The sequence below is a fragment of the Mytilus galloprovincialis genome, chromosome 6 (assembly GCF_965363235.1).
Source record: "Mytilus galloprovincialis chromosome 6, xbMytGall1.hap1.1, whole genome shotgun sequence".
Classification (NCBI taxonomy): Eukaryota; Metazoa; Mollusca; class Bivalvia; order Mytilida; family Mytilidae; genus Mytilus; species Mytilus galloprovincialis.
Window position 1 is genome coordinate 79,034,716 of NC_134843.1, and position 24,164 is coordinate 79,058,879.

Below are 24,164 nucleotides of genomic sequence, written 5' to 3' on the forward strand. Positions count from 1 at the left end.
AACCTCATTTCAGAGAAAAGGTATAGCACTATTCAGGCAAACATCAACTATTTAGCCAATAATATGGGTATGCAACGTTTAAACCAAAATGTTAACCATCAACCAAAAACTTAAAGCAAACACAGCATCTTTCATGAACAATTTGAGATTGAACGATAACCAACATTTTGTGTAACAGTACTTAACAGTCTCCGGGACAAGTTTGCAATTCCGCTGAGTGCAAAAGTTGTCACCTTAATTTTTGAAGTTAAGTCAAAATAAAGTTGATAACTTGGTTGGTATTGGTTCCCTGATATTTGTCCTAAAATTTTTTGGCTCTAGCACCACTGTTGAAAAAGTTATGCCCCTTTTTTCAACAATTTCCTCAGAGGAAAAGTAGTTTTCCTCAAGGGAAATCAAATTTCCCTGAAGGAAAAAGATTTTTCCTCAAGGGAAATTGTTTTTTCCTCAAGGGAAAAAGATTTCCCTTAGGGAATTTGCTGCATAATTATTTCCTTTGAGGAAATTCTATTTCCTTAGAGGAAATTCTTTTTCCTTTGAGGAAATTTGCAGCTTCAAATTTTCCTTTGAGGAAATACTTTTTCCTGTGAGGAAATTTGTAGCTTCAAATTTTCCTTAGAGGAAATACTTTTTCCTGTGAGGAAATTTTTGACAAACACTTTTCCTTGGAGGAAAATTCAAGACAACAAATTTCCTCTAAGGAAATCATTGTTCTTCAAATTTCCTCTAGGGAAATTTCTGAACATCAAATTTCCCTTAAGGAAAAGTTTTTCCTCTATGGAAATTTGATAACAGTACAAACAGTGTTAATATATTTTCTCCTAGACTGAATTATTGATACAAAAGATAATTAAAACTTTAATACTGTAATACAAATTTTCATGGTGAGTATTAAACATACAAAAACAAAAGGCTGACTGTTTAGCATGTTTAAGACAATACAATAATAAGCAAAACGCTATGAATATCATACCATTTGTGATGTTATTAATATTGTGCTCATATTTACATATTAAATAAAATAAACACTTTTCATGTCAAATTAACTTGTCTTCTGTTTCAGCTGCTGTGTATTCAACCCCTATATAACAGTTCAGTGCATAAATAATTCCATCCACAAGACATCTTCCTTCAATTGGTTGAATAAATTTTGGCAACATATTCTTCAAACATCTTCTTTGTATATTTGATATAATGGAGCCATGTACATGAATGGATAAAGCAGGTGTTTATTTCGACAACAAACATGACAAAGATACTATTTTTTCTTCTTAATTTCTCCATAATCCATCAGTGAATATGAATGTAGGTTGTTACATTTTACACAATTGTGTTCTCTGATAGTACTCCATTTTGTTTATAGCAATTTTGTAGGATTTTTTCTATTTCTTTTTCCAGAAAAACACACAGTTGAGTTCATTTCACATTAATAATCCAATTAGCACATTATGCAGAAAAGTATAAACAATTAAGTTTCCTCTTCAGTATAGACCTGCAGGACCTGTTGATGATCATAAAAACCAAGATATCTGACCTATACACAAAAAAAAAAAAAAAAATGTTATAAATGGAGAAAAATACAGCAATATAAATAAGCTTATTTTATCATGTTTTAATGAACATTTTGAGAAACTTTCATTTGATATTCTTACTTGTCATGCTTTTATGAGTTCTCTTATTTCAGTGCTTTGTGTCCAAGATTTAATATTCGTTGTTTAGTGCCTTGCAGTGATATTTAAAGTTGAGGCACTTGCAATAGTTGTTATAGAATGTTCATATGTTGTGTTAATATTTGAACCATTGTCCTATATTATGGTCAGGTTGAGTGCTCACAGACATGAGGCCTAAATTAATATAGTGTTTGTTTCCCTAATCCTTACTCTGACAAGCCAGGTGTGGGTAGGTAGGTAGGGAAATAATTTTTTGCCCCCAAAAGCCTGAATATTATCGGATGATCCGGCAAGCCCGAAAAACAGAAATGAATAAAATAATATTTGGCTTAGTTTTGACAATAAAATTTTATGAGTAGGGCCATTTTTGCAGGGTCTGTCAGGATTGGAGAAACAAACAATATTTTACATTAGGCCTGTTTTTTTTTTATTAATTGTTATTGACTTTGAACATGTTGAACTAAATTGGATTGTTTAAATCTTTATATGTTGAGATCTTTAATGGATGACCTATAGAGGAAGTGTTTTCTCATTATTGAAGGCAGGCCCATGATTGGCCTTTAATTTCTTGCATCCGCTTCATTGAACAGTGTTGAACTCTGGTGGATAAGTCACTCATTTACCATACCACATTTTCTTATTTTTATATGAGTCATCATTCAAAGGCAATTACTTTTATTACTGTAATTCATAAATTATCGAAGCTTTTTAGTAATGCGAATAATGTGACTGGGTGAGTATCGCAAAAATAAGAAATCATAATTTGATAACAGAAACATATATATATATATATATATATCATCACATGATCATGTAATTATATAGATCTTTATGCAGATTTTTTTTGTAATCACAATAAGTTGTCCATTCCCTGAAAAATCTGAATTTACAGTATATAGAAGTGGTCTTACCATTTAGGCCTTGTTGTAGTCTGTTTATCTTGTTTTGCGCTCATTTCTATTGTAACTGTTTATATTTTTCATTATTTTTCTATATTTCTTGTCCTATAAAACATAAAAAGGGTAAAAACTATTATTAAACATCAGTTTGTGTTTTTCTTTATCATGTTTATATGCAGTTATATTTAAAAAGAATGGAATATTTGTGCTATTTCATTTCACAAACATTTTGCCAGTCATGACTTTCAAAGACTTTCACCCCTGGTCAATAGTTTAAAAAAAAAAAACATTCCCATACTTTTTCTTTGTGTTCGTACTAATTTTTCATTGGACAACAAAGACATGATTCAACTATTCTTCTATAATTTGTTTCGCTTGACTACGTTAAACTCTGAAATATTGTTTACAGTATAATCTGTATGTGTCTCACTCGTCAAAATTTCAAATTAATATATAAATAAACCAATAAAAATGTTATGCATGGCTCAGCTTGATACAAACATACAGGTTGAACCCAGAACAGTTGGGGCAAGTATGGACACAACATTCAAGCTCGATACAACTCTGAATTTTAAATTTGGATTGTGATTCATTGATGCAGCATCATGCAGATGAGCATAGGTTTCTGACACAGAATGAATGTGGTCCAAGTACTTAAAAATTTTAAATTGACAATTAACCTCTAAAATGGTCCAATATTCAAAATCTCAATACATGGTTAGATGCAGCATATCAACATGATCAAAGAACCCCAATAATTCATTTTTTTATGAAATCAAATAAAGTGAAATTTTGGACCCTTTAAAACTCAATGTGGACCAATTTGATAATGGGCCAAAATATCAAAAATCTTAATGAATGGTTAGATTGAGCATATCAAAGAGCCCCATATAATCAATTTTTGTTGAAATCAAACAAAGTAAAATTTTGGACCCCGAATTGGACCAACTTGAAATTTGGGCCCATAATAAAAAATTCTAAGTAAATATTCAGATTCAGCATATTATTCTGAACACCAAGAATTTAAATATTGTTAAAATCAACATAAGTTTAATTTTGGACCCTTTGGACCTTAAGGTAGACCAATTTAAACAGGACCAAAAATCTAGGAATCTAAATACACAGTAAGATTTGGCATATCAAAGAACTCCAATAATTCAATTTTCTATAAAATCAAACAAAGTTTAATATAGGCCCCTTTTGGCCCCTAATTCATGTAATTCCTAAACTCTGAACAAAAACTCTGGTCACAAACCTTGTGTTTGAATTTCATAGATTTCTATTAACTTGTTCTCAAGTAATTAAGCGAAAACTAAATGTCCTGGGACAACGACGACTACATGATAAAATTGAGAATGGAAAAAGGGAATGTGTCAAAGAGACAACAACCTGACCATAGATTCTAGGGTTGGAATCCTTTTCTTTTACCGAACAATGCATTTCAATGGGAGATATAGTTGGAACCCCTCTTTACTCTTGGTTGGGACCCCCTTTTAAAATGGCTAGATCCGCCCCTGAGAAGCATTATAGAAAAATCTATAAGCTTTAACTCAAAATAAGGATAATTTTATTTTTAAAGGCACGGATCCAGAGGGGGGTTCAAGGGATTGGAACCCCCCTTTTTTTGGATTATCAATGCATTTGAATGTGGACATGTAGTTGGACCCCCCCACCCCTTTCCCCTTTTGTCTTGGGTTAAAATCCCACCCCCACCCCTTTTTAAAATGACTGGATCCGCCCCTTAAGGATCTATAATTAAGTTTGACAACATCAGACATACTACTTTATCAAAAAAAAATGCCACATTTCATCCAATTTAATTTCATCCCTTACTTGCTATTTCATCCATAATATTTAAAGAAATAAATTTGGGAGGAGTATGATTTTAATTTGCAAGTTATACACTATCCAAACTAGAGACCTAATAGAGTAGATATACTTGACTAATTTAAATCAAACTTGGGGTGACTGGGAACAAAGATTTAAGGGAATAGATGACAGTTTACCTACAATGACCTAGTTTCATAGCAATAGCATACATTAAAGACTACATGGTCATTCTTATGTTTAAACTTTTGATGTTCATTTTTTAATGTTTAAAGCTAACAATTTCAACTACATACATGTATCAAGATTTGATCCTACATTATCATGATTATTTAAATAATGAAAAAAATAGCTTTTTAAATTTGGATCTATATATAATTGTGTATGTCACATGGATGTATTTTAATGTAAAGCATCTGAAAAATCATTAGCCGTCTCATATTTATTTCAGTTCTTCAAAAGGCAAATTTATATGAGCTTATGCTGAAAATAGAGATTTATTATTAAGGAGAAATCCCTGCCCCCCTTTTAGTGTGAAAAATTTTGTTGATTATATAGGAGGGGGAGGACAGGGGGGTACCCTTCTCCCTTCTCCCACCCCTCTTCTCCTTTCTCCTACCCCCATTCTCCTTTCTCCCATTAGAATAAAACATCTCCTTTTGAGATATTTTTTCTTAAAATTTTAGAAAATTTTTTAAAAGGAGAGATATTTTATTTGTTCTCCTTTCTCCAACTTTTTCTCCTTTCTCCCAGCCTTCCTCTCCTTTCTCCTACCCCCTTTCTCCTTTCTCCCACCCCCTTTCTCCTTTCTCCTACCCCCTTTCTCCCTGTCTCCCTTACCCCTGTCCTCCCCCTCATATAGGGAATCACAGAAACATGACTGAGGCAAGCATCCCCCATCTGACCCCCCCCCCCCAATGAAAAGTTCTGGATCCGCCCGTCAACCTTTCACTCAGGTCATTGGTGAAGAGTTGTCACACAAAATAAATGATACCAAATGTTCATATGAATATGTTTTTTTAGCTAGTGTAGGTGTAAGTCAGTAAGGAGGCAACCATTTGATTAGCTGCGGAACCGTAGCTCTTAGGTCCTTATGCTATTTTTTTGACTATTTGCGGACCATAGATCCGCAAATAGTCAAAAAATAGCATAAGGACCTATATTTGATTTGTACAGTTGTAGGGTGAAAATGTGATTTAAATCTTGCTTTGTAAACTTGTGCTATAAATAAAAATTACCAATCCATTAAAAAATCCGTGAGCCCAATCTCATCCAGTGAAATAGATTATTGTCTGTTTTCGAAGTTATATGGAAGTAAGTTAGTAGTCCAGATAATTATGACGCATTGCAAGGCATTTTTCCTAAGGAGAAGTGTAGAATGGGGGAATGGAACCAATAAATTGATCGGATCCGAAATGTTCTTCCCAGTAAAGGAGCACCTATTATTTTGTAGGTAATTATTATTAGTGTGACTGTCGGTGGTCTCACAAGTAAATCAGAGTGAATATTGCATGCACATTAAAATTAGCAGAGAAGAGACAATTATCAACTTGTGTTTTATTCATTTTCTCGCAGTTATTTACGGTAAATCAGCTATATAGACATAAGAAGATGTGGTGTATGTATATATATCCCAAAACAGGTGTTCGGTTCTAGTACTGACCTCAGTACTATATAGTGGCTATAGTATATGACTTTTAAATAACAATTATCAATTATATCTGTATTCTGTGGCGGGTCGAAGGGGATGGAATCCGGGGTTGGACTCCCCTAGCTTTTTGTGAGCAATCATTGCATAAATGATAATCTCGGGAATCCTCTCAAGTTCCTATATACAAGGTGATAGGACGTTCCGTTGGAATAGGTTACCTTTTCACGCTTAAGGTTCATGTGGACCCTATGACTAAAATGGCCGTATTTTCACTTCAAAATTTACTCCGAGTACAGGCAAACCTTTAAGGCATAGCGTGAAAAGGTAACCTATTCCAACGCAACCGAACGTTCTATCACCTTGTATATTAGCTGCGGAACCGTAGCTCTTAGGTCCTTATGCTATTTTTTTGACTATTTGCGGACCTAGTCAAAAAATAACATAAGGACCTAAGAGCTACGGTTCCGGCGCAGCTACTTGTATATAGGAACCTTAAAAATATGTGAATAGGTCGGGAAAAACTATCTTTTGACACTTAGGTATTGCACTGTTGCATTACACACCAATCAAAACGCAAACAATATGGGAAAAGATAACATTTTAACCTACACAATATATGAATAAGGTATACACTTTTGAAATCTAAATTATATGAAAAGGGTGGGGTAACAGAAACCCAGCGGCAACGACACCCCTTATTTAATGGAGACATGTAGTTGGAACTCCCTTTATCATGGCTGGATCCGCCCATGATTTTACATGTAAATCAAGCCCTGGGTATTTGTTGGCATAACGGTAACCACGAAGGGGAGCTAATCAAAAGCACGAGGAATTATAAATATACAATTCAACAGGGGTAGAGTGCATGGAGGAATGGGAATTAAAATTGTCTCTTCACGATGATCGAAAAAAGTAGCTTGCACGTTATTTTCATCATCTTGTCTGAAACACTCTAAATAATGAGCTTCAAGGCGAAAACAAGGCATGTGAAATACTAATAACATACACTTCTTTTTTTATACGTTGTATGGACAAACCCATAAATCCCTCAACAAAAATTGCTTGATTCATGTCATATCAAATAAATTACAGCGCGGAAAGGTAACTTTAATTTATTATCAAAACTAAATTTTTGTTATATTTTTCAATAAATTTATAAATCTTAATTAGGCATGCGTGAGTTCCATTTCATGAGACCTACACAGATTTCTATTTTTAATTAAAATGAATTTATCATTTTGATATCTAACGATAAACTTTTTTAAATTGAAGTGACATGGTCAGTAACCTAATTAGTCGGTACGTCTAAACACTGCTAAGGACTCCTTAGTGCACTAAGGACTATACAATGCCACTAAGGACTAGAAGGACTACTGTTATACGTGTTATTTTTACATATTATGTTAGAGATTGATATTTAATGCATAAATTTTAAATTTTATAGAAAAATAATCATAAATAAAAAAGATATTCAACATTATCTAGGCCCGTGCCCATTTTTCTTTGATGTACCGAAAATCAATGAACCGATTGACACGTGCCAAATAATATAACAACTGATTAAACAATCCTATTCTTTAATTTAAGTAATTAACAATTGTATCGAAAAGATTAATACTTGATTATCATAATAAAATCTGTTCTTATTTAAAATGATTAAAAGGACAAATAATTTTGCTTTTGTTTCATTTATTTCCCGAAAAAGTTATTTGCCATAAGTGTTATCTTTGATTGATTGATTCATTCATTCATATCTTTATTTCCTCTTTACAGAGATTACATGAATTATATAATCATGAACAATACATTAAAACATTAATACAGAACATATAAATAATAAAGTTGTGAGCAATACGCAATATTTACATATAAATGAAAATGATCAGTTCAAAAGCAAAAGAGTGTATATCGCGTGCTGTCGATATTACATGTGCTAGCATTATACTATATTGCTCAATTGACGATTGTATTCGGATGCAGATTTTGTAACATGGATGTAGCAAAGTCGCTTGAATGACTCTAAGTCGGAATCACTGAGCATAGTTGAAGGGTTTTTTCCTAGACAGATTGTATATAAAGATTCATCATCACACTCACTTAGTTCAACATAGAGGTCGAGACAAAAGTTTTCTATGATTAAGTCCATCCATAGATGCTTCACTAAAACATGAGTAAATTCCGAAAAAAAATGTAAATCATGATTATTATTTTTCCACTTTCTATTGCTGCTTTATACGTACTAGCACGAATAACGATTGAGTTGAAAAAAAATATTGTGGCGTCCTTGGGGTTTATCAAAACCACTAGTTTTCAACCAGTTTGATATCAGTTTACAAAGGCTTCATACGGTACTTATTCATTTGAAATTGTTTGACATTTGTTTTTTTCTAAAAGTAAAAGCAGTTTAAATAATCATTTACCGAATTTTAATCAGATTAGGTTTCATTTCAAATATATATATGGAAGAGATAAATGTTTTTCAAAATGTTCCACAGTGTTTAGTACATTATTTACGAATTATTTCCCTGCATTTGTTAATTTAGAGTTAAAGATATAATGTTGACAGAAAATGAGAATGCTTTGTACAAATGCCTTGAAAATATTCCTTAACCACATGATGTGAAAATTAAAAAGAAAAGAAAAAGACCAACAGAAATATTTTCAAATACTATTTCTTTAATTTATTTTTCTTTAAGAAGATCTTGTTTGTGAGTCCAAGGGAATCCAATTTGTATTTTTTTTTATTACAAAATTATTGTTTAACATATTGTATGAAATAATTTATGAAATAACGACTATGTGGTATGTGATTTACTCACTGTTGAAGGCCGTATGGTAACTTACAGTTATTTGTAATGAACTCGTTTTTGTCCAGAAATATATTGCTCAAACATGTTCTTCATATGATAATAAATTTTGTCTGTTTACTTGTAGCTTGCATTAAATAATTAATAGTTATCCCACAAGGACGTGGTGTGTCAGTGTAAGATCACCCCGATGGCCGGAGGCCAGAGGGTGATCTAACACTGACACACCAAGTCCGAATGGGATAACTATTTTACATCCCAGCTGGTTAAGATTAGACGAAAAACCATTTACAATTCATAAAATCTAGTTTAGAACGCCACACAACCATTATAATATACTTTATATATTACTATTTGATGTATACCCTTTATGACCCCTGAACACGATGAGTAGATATCAAACAATGTCAATTCGCCCCACTTGCCATTCGGCCCACACTATATCGCCACTTTATAAATAAAATCACCCCACTCTTGTTTACCGACTCGCCCCACTTTTGGAAAAGTGTAAAATCAAATTGAACAATCAGTCTGACAACTCACTTATTAACGAAAAAGGTTTAAACCCCACTAAATAAAGGTCTGCCAACTCGCCCCACTTATAACAAGATCTTGCTTCCTTTATGTATGTTAAATTTCTGTTAGTTCGTATCCAGTCGTCCTGGTGTAGTGGTATTTGTCGAGGCTTGATATGCTAAAGGTCTTGAGATCGAATCCCAGCATGTACACTGGATTTTTTCTACGTGAATTTTGATAGATAGTCTTTTCCGTATGATAAATCATAAGTTTTATAGTGGATATGACATTCCCGCCAAAATGTTACAGAACAAAGGAAAGCATGCATAACAAGAGTCTAACAAAGAAACTCAAACTGGGGTGATCTGGTAGGGGTGATCCGGCTCAGATCACCCCTGTTAGAACAAAGGAGCTGGGATGTAAGTTTGGTACATGTATAGTAAATATTTTTTATCAGATTGATTTTTTTTGTCCTCAAATAGATTGCTCAAACGTCTTCATATGTTAATTAGAAAAAAAAAGATAAAATATAATATATTGTTCTGGAGACAAATTATTTACCAGAAATAATTACAAAATACACTTTTGATTTCATTAGTATCCAACTTTACCAATCTTGTCCATTAAACACAACAAATAGCATGATTCCCGTGTAATCCGTTATGTAATTTGACACGTATCAAACGGTTCATTGATTTTCGGCACATCAAAGAAATACGGGCACGTGTCGAAATAATGTTGAATATCTCGTTTATTTATGATTATGTTTCTATGAAATTTGAAATTTATGCATTAAATATCGATTTCTACTATAATCTGAAAAGAAATTACATGTAACAACACTCCATCTAGTCCTTAGTGGCATGTTATAAGTCCTTAGTGCACTAAGGACTCCTTAGCAGTGTTTAGCCGCACCCCTAATTAGTTGCATGGCTGATTACCATCTTACAGGTGACCCAGTAATTTTCCATAGGACAGTAGCGTGTACCCTCGGGGTTATATCGGATCATATCGGGGTGTGTATAACTTATTTTCTGGGGAATATCCTGTCCACGTGTAGTACTTAGCATATATTGCAACAGATGCCATTAAACAAATTTTCTTTGTAGCATCGGAGGCAATTTCATGTTCGACCACACAAAATATTTCACAAAAAAGATATGATAAAATCAAAAGAAAAAGATAAAGAAATATTAACAAATAAAGGTGGAATTGAGTAAACGGGGATTCGTGTTTTTATGAGCTTATTTTCAGTGGACAACAACAAATGGAAGTTTTTAACGACCTTGTGTGACCTATAGTTGTGAATGTTTGTGTCATTTTGGTCTTTTGTGGATAGTTGTCTAATTGGCAATCATACCACAAAATTTTTTTTTATATTGACTGGCTATATACATGATATAATATATATAGCACTTGCACGGTCGGTCCAGTGGACATATTTCATACTAGATAACTTATACAGTAATTCTTTTTATATATATGACAATTATTGTCCGATCTGATACACGTACCTATAATGTACAGAATTTTGAACAGCTTCAAATATATGGGGTCCGTAGAAACACCGCAAAGGACCTCCTTAGTGCACTAAGAACAAAAATGTGCACTGAGGACCTGCCGATGGAATCATACAACTGTCACAAAGGATATGGCATATAGAAATAGACTTTGTAAAAGGAGAAGGTCCGGTAAGACACCTTTTTGGCCCCAAAATATAGCAGTTTTACATAATTGTTAAAAGTAAACTTTTAGTTATTTTTTGGACAGTAGAATGCTTCTGCTACATAAATGTGGGCTTTTTTTACAATACATGGCACATATATCGGGTACTAGCACCATAAAGTCATGCTAAATGGCAAAAACCATCTAAAAAGTGACATTTTCCGGCATATTTGGAGGATTTTTCATATTTGAGCTTGAATCGGATCGTTTTTAACTGAGACTACTATAACATGTGTTATAGTAGTCTCAGTTTTTAATGACAAAATCAGTGAAAATCTTCCACATACACTAATAGAATCAAATAAAATAGACACTTAAGTGTTTCAAAAGTGGTCAAAATCTTTCGTCAGATGAATCTGAAATTTCAGGCCAAAATCGGTCCTTACCGGACCTACTCCTTTCATAATTTTAAATTATATCTTTTCTAATGTTTTCTCGACACGTGCCTCAAAAAGTTCATTGTCACCTTTAGCATGATCGGTAGCAATTCATGTTCGCTCAACCTTGGCCCGTGAATAATCTGCTAGTATACTGATTAAACATGTATATGGTATTTCAAATTGTTCTCTTTTTTTTTCATTTGTTTGTTTCTGCCGTATTTATTCTGTCTGCTATATTTTTTTTACTTCTAAAGTAATAAAGTATTTTCAACTCTTTCCAGTTTGGGAATTTTTCATCCTTTTAATTTTAAAAAGACAAATAATTGTGAACACTTCACGGAAAAGTGAGGATTGATATTTGGTTGCTTAACGTCCAGTTGCCAATACTTCATTCATGTTTCTAATGTCAGGAACTATCATGCCCTTTATCAATATTTCGATTTGAGCGTCACTGATGAGTCTTGTGTAGACGAAACGCGCGTCTGGCGTACTAAATTATAATCCTGGTACTTTTGATAACTATCACAGCAATGTTTTTAAACATGTTTAGGAAAGGAACATATTTCTGATTCGATGTTTATATACAAATGCATTACAAGTATAAATATGTATAGGTTGATGTTTAGTCCCTTCGATGTTTTAGACTGTAAATATGACCTATTTATTTCTGACATCTTCTTCATTTTTAACTTTTGTGGATAGGTGTTTCATTGACAGCCATACCACATCTCCTTTCGATTATTTTTGTTGTTATATATTTTTTAAATCACTTTCCTTGTCTTTTAAAATATATTTATTCCATTATTTTTTATTTGATGCCGAAAATAAGAATACGAAGTTATTTGTTAAATGCTATAAATAAGCGAAGTAAAATAACCGTTAATAATTATGTATATGAGCATTATATCTATTTATAAAATATTTTAAATACAAGCAGACATACCATTTGTGACACCAATCTATACTATTAAACGAGAAGACCTCATTTTGGGTGTCGCTTCTCTTCTTTCCACAATAAATTAACAAACACGCCTCTGTGTCCTATAGGTACAGTGCATAGTCGCATTTGTCATCCATTCATATGATTATTCAGATTGAGTTATTTTGGGAGAAAAACGAGAAAAAGTGCATCCGGATATTGTCCCGTCATTGGACAAAATTTTAAGCCATACTATACTTCCGGTTTGCGTTTTTCTGTATACTTTGAACATACATATACTACGAATAATGTGTATTTTCAGAATTCTATCTGCTATATATCATTTTCAAGTTTACTATCCACGGTGGTCACAGAGTTTATTAAATAGAGGGGGTCTGTATACTATATCAATGACCACCATGGATCGATTAGAAAACTTAGAATTGAAAGTAAATACACTTTATTTATATAGTGAATGTTCATATAAATATACAGATAAGCGCTAAAATTATTCATGTGCACTTTTGATACCTTTTCTGAAATTCTCCACTCATTAAATCTTTTACAAAATTCATTGATTACAAAAAAAAGAAGATGTGGTATGATTGCCATGTTGACAACTCTCCACAAGAGACCAAAATGACACAGAAATTAACAACTATAGGTCAACGTACAGCCTTCAACAACGAGCAAAGACCATACCGCATACTTAGCTTTAAAAGGCACCGAAATGACAATGTAAAACAATTCAAACGAGAAAACTAGCGGCCTTATTTATGTACAAAAAATGAACGAAAAACAAATATGTAACACATAAACAAACGACAACCACTGAATTACAGGCTCCTTACTTAAATGTTCATAACATACTAAATGTATATTCATACTGAAATTGATAGAATACCACAAATTGGGAATTTTGGAAATAAAGGAAGGAGGGATTAAAAAAAACATTTTCCTGTCCCCAATAACCTATGATTTATGATACTTTTGCTGAAATTCTCCAGTCATTCAATATTTCACAAAATTCTTCCAACAACACTTTACATACTTTAAACTACGCTCTGAATGCCCGCGATTTCGCGGGTGTGTTCTAGTTTCATTTATTTCCAAATCTTAAAATCATGCATTTCCGTTCTTTAGCGTCTCTTAATAATGGTAGAACGGGTCATGTGATTAAGTTAACTAAATTATTTAGTTCTCCCACATCATTAGCGGATTTAGGGGGTTTAGGCGAGGCCCCCTCCCCCACCCCCGGTTGAAAATCTTAAAATATTTTTTGTATTAACCATTTCTTGTTTTAATGTTATCTTTACTATAATTTGAATAATTAGCACTGAATAGGGTGACACGGGCGTATGACATTTGCGCCGATATTGAAAATGTTCATTCTTTCATTTGCGCCAATTTCATCTTTTCATTTGCGCCGATTTTATATTTGCTCCTAATTAGATTTACAGGTAAGTAAATGCTTGTGTCCTGAAACATAACAACATAACATACTTATGTACCATATGATAAAATTTTCTAAAGCCAAGGTCACCACGGATTCTGATAGTCTGACTATTATCAAAACACAGAACGAGCATAACCATGCGGCAGATGTCCGAAAGACAGAGGTCAAAGAACTACGGGTACGGTCAAGGACAAGTCTGGAGATGTATCTTGTAGGCCTTCTTCCACCTCCCCGTGGTGAGGAGTGGACAATAGTTATATACATGCTATGATTGATAATTCATTAGATGTGTACAAGTGGCTAACGGAAGAGGTATATTATGATAAATGAAAAATAACATGACTTGGATGGAGAGTTCTCTCATTGGCACTGAGTCTCATGCCACATCTTCTTATATCTATTTACCTGTAATTTACCTGTAAAAAAATCGGCGCAAATGAAAAAATAAATCGGCGCAAATGAAAGAAAAAATCGGTGCAAATGCAAAACGCCGGGTGACACGTTGTCTCTACACTTCTTTAAATATACACAAGTCATAATTACATGGCCAGAGGGTAACTTGATAATTAGAGGACCAAAGGATTTAATTAAGACAATCCAAGGCTGCTATCTCTATATTTTATTATATATATATCTTTATTAGTCTCCCTTAGAGTGATACATAAATAAATAAATAAATATATATTTTATTTGAGTGTCACACATCGATTGATACAGTACATATATACAAGTAAATTAAGTAACATCTTTAAAATTCAATCAATGCCCAGCCAAACATTTGACTTATGAGACACTTTAAAAACATACATGTACATATTTACAATAAACTGCATGTTAAATTTGTATAAAATATTTCTCTAGAGTTAAAAATCTAATAAATTACTTTTTCAAAATCGCTTTCAAAAAAAAAAAAAACTATTTGTAAAAATATAAAATGATAGTACTAATTATATGAAAAACACTATAAGAGTCCTTATTAAAAAATTATCAATTGTCTTCTAAAATAGAAATAAATATAATAAAAATATTAATCTCAATAAATAAAAATACCTTATTTTAAAGATTTGAGAAAAACAAATATGCTTAATGTTTAAAACTTAGACAAAAACTAGGCTATCAAAATAAAAATGTACTTCTTCAATCAAATGTAAATAATTTTCTTCTCATAAAACATTTCTGCAAAATTTTACATAGACATTTCTGAATTTGCTCGGATCTCATTATAAATATAAACTTATCGTCCAGATGCATTGTTTCAAAATTCTCAATTAAATAATTACATTCACAAAATAAATCATATCGTATATCTGCATATAAAGGGCACACCATCAGAAAATGTTTCTCAGTCTCTACATGATACAACAATTGCAAAACGGGTAGATACGATCTGTAATCAAATAATTAAACTTATAAAATTAATACTTAAAAGTTTATTTAGAGTAACCATATGCCGGATGAACAAAAAGTGTGCCATTTATTGAAAAACATGGTTTGGTATAACAAGAAAACTTCTCTAGTGTTCTAAACATTTCTCACATAACCCCTCCCCCCAAACCCCCACTTCAAGCTCTGGATCCGCGCCTGTCCATAGTGCTTATTACATTATAAAATAAAATGGTATTCATCTTCAATTGTTGAAATAAAGATGAATTGTTAAAAAAAAAAGCATTGACACCAGTTTAAAGTTATCGTTCATAGAAGACAGTTATGATTTATTCTATAATTCTCTTTTTAAAACGTAATATAATTTTACCTCTTGGAGTTTTTCTATATTACTTCTGTAATCGGATTTTGAAGAACCCCATGGACACCACATACTCTCAAATGTCTTTCAAGGGATAATGATAGTATGTAAACTCTTGTGTTGTTAGTAAGGAAATGAAATATCAAAAGCATTTGTTTCTCAATTTGTATATCAAAATAGGGTTCTTTAATTAAAAAAAAGCTTGCATAGCAATTTCCTTAAAAACTAAATATATATAACAAAGGCAAAGTTTTAAAACACAAAATTTATTTTTTATTTTTCTTTCATAAACTTGAAATTAGACCACGCTAAACCGTTAGGTTAACAACCATTGATTAATCAATAAGTAACGAATCGATCAAAAGACAATTGTTTATTGGATTAGGTTGATTGAACATGATGATTCGGGAATTTCCAATACACCGTTGGTCACGTGGCGAGTGGCACGCGTTGATTAAAAAGTCATTTAACTTCAAAATTACAAAATCTATCGATACCTAACTTTATAGATATGAGGTATTTAATCATATCCACTTATATTCATGTTCGCTGTGATCTTAAAACATCGTTTTAGTATCCTTAATGCAAAAACTTTCTTATTAGTGCACTAAGAAGTCTTTTGCGATATTTCTACATGTCAGTGGCGGATCCAGGGGGGGGGGGGGGTTCCGGGGGTGCGCACCCCCCCTTTATTTTTGCCGATCAATGCATTTGTATCGGGACATATGTTTTGCACCCCCTGCACCCCCCCTTTGCCCTGGGTTAGCACCCCCCCCCTTTTCGAAAATTCCTGCATCCGCCCCTGCATGTATAACGAAATATATGGCCTTATTATTGGTAATATACCATATTAGTGTCACTAATGGCTTAACGTGTTATCAAATTAAAAAGAAGAAAAAGGCTCAAAACCGTATTTTTAACTTTATATTTTTTTTTTCAATCCCAAAATAGAGAAGAGGTCCGGTATACAGACTAATTAAAAAGTCCAGATGAGAAGTTTAACTTGCTTTTCTATTCCCGGCACTTTTAACTGTTTCTTGACGCATGCAAAAAAATGCAGTACCTGGTTACAGTTGCTCATTGACAAATTATCATCTTTCGATTAAATGATCTTAAATCTATATGGTCTTAATTTTAAAAGTTATAAAATCTAAATGTGAAGTGATCTAAAATGTTCAATATTAATGAGTATTTTCGCTGTGAAATGAATCTAAGGTCGTCTAAAAGTATATAGATACATGTGTATTTGACCTGACTACTGACTACATAGTCAACTATTCATTATGTACCTATAAGGGGGGTCTGAGCGGGACTCGGGATTGTCGAGGCGTATTTTTTTAAACGTGACACATGAAAGTCAAATTATGAGGGAGAGTAGGAGAGGTACTGATCCCGAAATCCCGAGCTTAAAAACACGAAATCCCGAAATCCCGGGCTTAAAAAACACGAAATTCCGACGTCCCGAAATTCGAAAAAAGAATTATCGGATCCCGAAAGGGTCAATCCCGAAATCCCGAGCTTAAAAACACCCGATCCCGGAGTCCCGATAAAGGTCCTATCCTCCCTCAAATTATTGTGCCGTGAAAACGCGAAATGAAGTTTAGCGGGACATGGGAAATTACAAAATAGCAGAATTGTTCACTTACATAGTGTAAGCGGGATGGCATCATGCGGGAATCTAAAAAAATAAGTAGTAACTAAGCAGGATCCGTGAACAGAACCCCCAATGAGACCCCCATTAGTTGTGGCTTATTTTGGTCTTTTTAGTTAGTTTCTTTCCCCTACATTACTTGACCGTATTTGTAAAACAACAGCACTAGAGGTCTGACAGTATTTTACCAAGAAATGCACAAAATATTCAAAAAGAAGGATTAGAAAATTTAAATATTGGTATGCACACATACTCCCCTGTCAACACAGACAATTATATTTTTGTAAACGCGCCAAACTCGATTCTAATATTTATAATAGAACTGAAAATAAAATGGAAATGGGGAATGTATCAAAGAGATAACAACATGACCAAAGAGCAGATAACAGCCATAGGTCACCAATGGGTCTTCATTGCAACGAGAAAATCCCACAACCTGAGACTGGGGTGGATCCAGTCATATAAAGGAGGGGTTCCTAACCCAGGACCAATTTGGGGGGTGGTCCAACTACATGTCTATACTTGAGTCTATACATGTCTATACTACTACTATACTTGAGTGATGGGTCGAAGTACCCTTTTCGAGTGACGACATAGCCGAAGCTATGTCGTAGATGTAGATGTCCCCATTCAAATGCATTGATCATCCAATAAAGAAAGGGGGTTCCAACATGTCCAACCCTCAGCCCCCCTGGATCCGTGCCTGTGAGGCATGCTTTAGCTTACCATTAAACAAAAATGTATACTAGTTGAGTGATAATGGACGTCATACAGTACTAACATGACTAAACTCTTCAATATAAAAAAAAGAAACTAAAATAAAAATCATACAAAGGTCACAAAGGCCATAACGTCTGGCTCCTGAATTAGGAAAAGTGCAAAATGCAGTGGGGATAAAAGCCTTTACTGTAAATTCCTGAAATTACAATTATATAAATCATCTCACATCTTTGTGCATTTCTTGAAATTGGTCATATTAATAAATGCATGCAATATTTTCAGAAAATTTCAATATATAGGCTTTTAAAAGTCAATCTTGTGCATGATTATCATTGATTATACTCGCACAATTAACACATGTGGTTCTTAAAACTCAGAGGTGTCTATGCTATTTATGACAACATTTTAATCAAGTATAAATTTACAAAATATGTTTAGAACTATATGGTTTTTAGGTTTTTAAGCATAAATATAGTAGGTCAGGATCTGCGAACTCTCACTGACTGACTGAGCACATGAATTCAACACTAGTTTTTTGGTGATGTTGGTGTTGCTTAGCGTATTGTTTTGTTTTTCTTTTCTGCATCTTATGTTTTGCCTTGGCATTGTCAGTTTCTCTTTCATTGCCTTTGTTTTTTTTTTTGTTATGTTGAATAACAAGTCACAAGAGAGAAAAGACAAAAAAAATATGTGAAAAAATGGCTTAGTTCAGTATATATTAAGGACAGAGATAACAAATAGCTAAATAAGAAAAAAGAAAATCCCTTTTCTACAGTCAATTGTCTGATAATCTAGAAGATAGCCTGATTTGGTCTAATTCTCCTGAATTCTAGCAGGTACTTTATATATTCCAACTTTTTTAATTCAAACAAACCATGTCTTAGATTATATAGTCTTGGAATTAGAATACATTAATCATAAAATTTTCATAATACTTTGGTGAATTATCTATTGATATAATCATGATAATTAAGCTCCTTTTTAATTTTTAGGGATTTTAAATTTTTAATTTAAAGTTAGGTATTTTATTCATAAAAGGGGGGATTTTTCCAGTACGTATACTATTAATAATGCTTTGAGCAATTTTCATGAAACTTGGTGAATTATTTTTTTATAACATAAACATGATAATTTTCCTTTTAAAAAATCTGATTTATGTCATTGTATTATCATGACTTGGGATTAGGATAGTCTCAAGAATGCTTTCACAAATTTTTATGAAACTTTGGTGAATTGTTTTTATATCTTGACATAAACTGCGATTTACAGCAAAAGTAGGCGAGACACTGGGTTCCGCGGAACCCTTACAAATTTTTTTATAAGATGCAGAGTTAAGGAACTTTAGTTGTTGCAAAGTTATTTAAAATTTGTCCATTTTCAAAAACTTTGAAAGGTTTTAGAAATGTATTTGTTAAAAAAATCGCAGCGTTAACTTATAGTCACTTGAGATATCTATAAATGGAGCCAAATTATATACATGTTTTATGTCAATGAATACCACTGTTTGTGCATGTTTTGTTTTTTTTGGAGGGCGGGGTCTTATTTGCACAGTGCTCATAGTTTTTTAGTCAATCATAAAAATTCATTTAAAGCTAATAAAGACCAGCTATAAGGGCAAGAAGCTTATCAAGCACTCATGGTTTAGATTTTTATTAAACACACATTAATATACATAATGTACATTAAACAGAAAAAAATATTGATGCAAGATGTCATTCAACTTTTACTCTTTTATGTATAGGACAAGAACTATAGAAGATACAGAGAAATTATATACAGCAGAAATGATAGGCAATTTAAAATTTGCAGAAGCCAACTAAACCTAAATGGTAAGACACCTTTTAATTTTAAAAAAGTTATTGAACTTGAAAGATGATTACTAGTATCATGATTACTATAAAAATTAAAAGATGTGGTATATTAAATATGAAAACTATCATGGCTTTGAGAAAGCAATTGTAGGCCTGTTACGACCTTCAATAATGAGAAAATCCATACCCTATACTATAGTCAAAGTAGGCAGCTATAAAAGACCTAAAGATGAAACATTGAAACAATCCAAACTGTAAAACTTATCATGCTAATTGCCTTGTTTATAACAAAATGAATTACAAAAAAAAATATGACCGGTATGAAACAACAACAACAACCACTAAATTTTAGTGTCAGACTAAACTGACAAAAGCTACAGGCTCTGAACTTTGGACAGGCACAATAGGAATATGGCAAGGTTATATAAAAATAAAATGTGGTATGATTGCAAATAAGACAACTCTCCACCAGACAACCAAGGATGTAAATTTCCTGCAAACACGGACTTGACTACTCCAAATCAACTAATTTTTTCGTGAATACTTTATTTGGCATTTTATACTTTCTAGTCTACATCGCAGTTATTTATTTTTCTCGAGTTCAAGTTTACTTAATGTATTTTAATAAGGAAAGATACACATGAAAAACATTTATTGCTGTTTCTCTCTCCATTTATAACATTTTATTTGTTTATTTTGTGTATTTATAGGTGATCAGACATCTTGGTTTTCATGATCAATAGGTCATTACTGAAGAGGAATCTTAAAGTTGAAATTTATTTACATAGTGCATAATTGGATTAATTTGAAATGGAATGTGTGCTTTCCTGCAAAAAAGAAATAGGAAATTTCAACATTATCACATGATAATGACCATAAACAAAATGGAGTTCTATCATAGATACACAAAAACACTATTGCATAAAAGCAACAACATATCTTAATCAAAAGAAAGGAGAATGCAGAACAAATACTATTTTGTTGTTGAAAAAAGGAACACCAGTTTTATCAACTCATTTACATCGCTCCCTCATATCAAATATAAAGAAGAAGATCATTGAAGAACTATTTGCAAAAATGATTTCTCTAAGAATTGAAGGGAATTGTTTAGTGAATGGAATAATGTATTCACTGAATTCTTACGTAGTGGATTGAATAACTGTACACAAGCTGAAACAGAAGAAATTTTAATTTAAAATAACACGGAAAGTGTTTATTTTTTTATTTTATCTGCAAATATATAAACAAATTCTTTAGAACACCACAAATGGTATGACATTCAAGTTGGTTGCTTATTAACATGATTAATGTATCGCATTGAAACACTTACAAAGAAAACAGAATCATTTGCTCCATTAAAAAATTATAAATCAAAGTTCAATTTATATAAAAAGTATAAACAATACCTAGATCTAAACAGTCAGACTGTATTATTTTCAATGTCATTGAAATGTTGAGTCAAACATTTATTAAAGTTTTAAATATCATTTGCATCAATTATACAGTCTTGTAATACAAAGAAATGTTTAACAAGTAAAAATAAGGGAAAACATTTCCTTAAGGGAAATTTGATGTTCAGAAATTTCCTTAGAGGAAATTTGAAGAACAATTATTTCCTTAGAGGAAATTTGTTGTCTTGAATTTTCCTCCAAGGAAAAGTGTTTGTCAAAAATTTCCTCACAGGAAAAAGTATTTCCTCCAAGGAAAATTTGAAGCTACAAATTTCCTCACAGGAAAAAGTATTTCCTCAAAGGAAAATTTGAAGCTGCAAATTTCCTCAAAGGAAAAAGAATTTCCTCTAAGGAAAAAGAATTTCCTCTAAGGAAATAGAATTTCCTCAAAGGAAATAATTATGCAGCAAATTCCCTAAGGGAAATCTTTTTCCCTTGAGGAAAAAACAATTTCCCTTGAGGAAAAATCTTTTTCCTTCAGGGAAATTTGATTTCCCTTGAGGAAAACTACTTTTCCTCTGAGGAAATTGTTGAAAAAAGGGGCATAACTTTTTCAACAGTGGTGCTAGAGCCAAAAAATTTTAGGACAAATATCAGGGAACCAATACCAACCAAGTTATCAACTTTGTTTTGACTTTACTCCAAAAATTAGGGTGACAACTTTTGCACTCAGCGGAATTGCAAACTTGTCCCGGAGACTGTTACTTTCTTTATAAGTTCTATGTATCTTTATATACAACGTAGCAGATGTGGATTGATTTCCAATAACATGAATAAGATAACTATATACTACTGACTAAAGAATACAAGAGCGTACATGCTGAAATGTCTCGTCTGCTTTACTTATGATAATATATTTGTGTGAAGTCTGTAATATTAAGGGTTTTTACTAGAAGTGTCAAATACGCTTAAGATTGTCAATGGTTCATAAAAAAGGGTCAAGGTCAGATGAACCATGCCATACAGATCTCTACAAACATCCCGTACACCAATTATAGGTATTTCGGTCTTTACAGTACCTTAGAAACTGACAAATGTAAAAGTTATGTTTGACCAATTAATTTGGAACATAAGGTCGAAAGTATATGAACCCTGATCGACAGCCAGACATAGACATTTTACTATCATTCAATATATCAAATACAGTTGACGTCATATATAGAACATGCAGACAGACATGTACAACATACACCAAATACCGTGGAGCTATAGCATAGAGGTATATAAGCAAAACGCCAAAACAACATAAAACGAACATTGCCAAATGATGCATGATAATGAAGTAATTGTTATTTGAACCCTTGCAGAAGTCGAAATAAACACCTTACAATCATGATAACAGGCAGTTATCTTAAAGCTTAAAGAATCCTCCGTACGGACTTGACAACAAAACTAAGTCTTCATCCATGAAATAAGGCACAGTCAAGATAAGGTGAATCCTGTCTGACGGACATGTAGATTATATGATCCAATATACAAAATGTAACTATCCTATCACTGGTGATAAGTCACATGACAATAAAAACCTTCACCCTACAATCAGCCAACTATTATACAAATAAAATGTTCAAGAAAGCACAAATAATAATTTGTTTGTATTATTTGTACTTGTACACATAAAATTTTCAGTTACCCCGCTTATATATCTTGAGCAAGCGATAATATGGATTGCGTAGCAGTTAAGTTTTGGTTCCTCTTCGAGGTCCATGTTTAAACAAAAGTTTCAAGTGCCAGGTGTAACTTCACAGTCACTTGTTTCTATGCATATGAAGGTCGACTATCCATATAATTTATATGATTTATATGGATAGTCGACCTTCATATGCATAGACACAAGTGCCTGTGGGTAACTTTCAGGATGATAACAATATACTTACAGTGGCAGATAATATAAAAATTACTTTTTTGAAAATATTAATACTTTGAAATGCTTAAATTTATTGAGGTTCTTGCGCAATCTAGTTTTTCTCAATACCAATAACAAATATTATTTATCAAAAAACTGAAAAATAATTTGATCGTCTTCGTAGCATCAAATCTTTCACGATCCTTTTCGCGATCTTCAAAAAGCGGTACGTGATCTTTCACTATCTGACAAATCAATATTGTGTAAATTTTTCTTTTTTTACCAAGTTTCATATTATGCTTAAACAAAATAACTATAGAACCATTTAATTCATTCAAATAGAATGCCCCGATTCGGATAAAAGTAGTTTATTTCATTCGTATTTGTGAAAAAATCATGTTTGTGTACATTTTTAATATCATTGAAATGTCGAGAAGCAGTGTCATTCTCGACATTCCAATGACATTAAAAATTAAACAAACATGATTTTTTCTTTTTTTTAATAATCAATAGTGACGCTCATATCAAAATATTTATAAAGCCAAACAAGTACAAAGTTGAAGAGCACTGAGGATCCAAAATTCCAAAAAGTTGTGCCAAATACGGCTAAGGTAATCTATGCCTGGGATAAGAAAATCCTTATTTTTTCCAAAAATTCAAAGTTTTGTAAACAGGAAATTCATACAAATGACCACATTATTGATATTCATGTCAACACCGAAGGGTTTGTGATACCCTCGGGGACGAAACGTCCACCAGCAGTGGCATCGACCCAGTGGTGTAAATAGTTACCAAAGGTACCAGGATTATAATTTAGTACGCCAGACACGCAAATCAAATGGTTCTATAGTTATTTTGTATAAGCATAATCTGAAACTTGGTAAAAAAAGAAAAATTTACACAATATTGATTTGTCAGATAGTGAAAGATCACGTACCGCTTTTTGAAGATCGCGAAAAGGATCGTGAAAGATTTGATGCTACGAAGACGCTCAAATTATTCTTCAGCTTTTTGATAAATAATATTTCTTATTGGTATTGAGAAAAACTAGACTGGACAAGACCCTTAATAAATTTAAGCATTTCAAAGTA

The 24,164-nt window shown here is 32.5% G+C and overlaps 1 protein-coding gene and 1 long non-coding RNA gene across 2 annotated transcripts in view; both read right to left on the bottom strand.

Moving 5' to 3' along the window:
- The window catches only part of LOC143081033 (regulator of G-protein signaling protein-like), a 61,809-nt gene that overhangs the window by 11,681 nt on the left and 25,964 nt on the right, over positions 1-24,164 (bottom strand). The gene's annotated exons all lie outside the window — the stretch shown is intronic.
- Positions 846-5,788, bottom strand: LOC143078342 (uncharacterized). The gene is made up of 3 exons (XR_012979182.1): positions 5,635-5,788; positions 2,582-2,674; positions 846-1,534 (listed from the first exon to the last, which is right to left on the bottom strand). It is a non-coding gene; the product is annotated as an uncharacterized LOC143078342 (long non-coding RNA).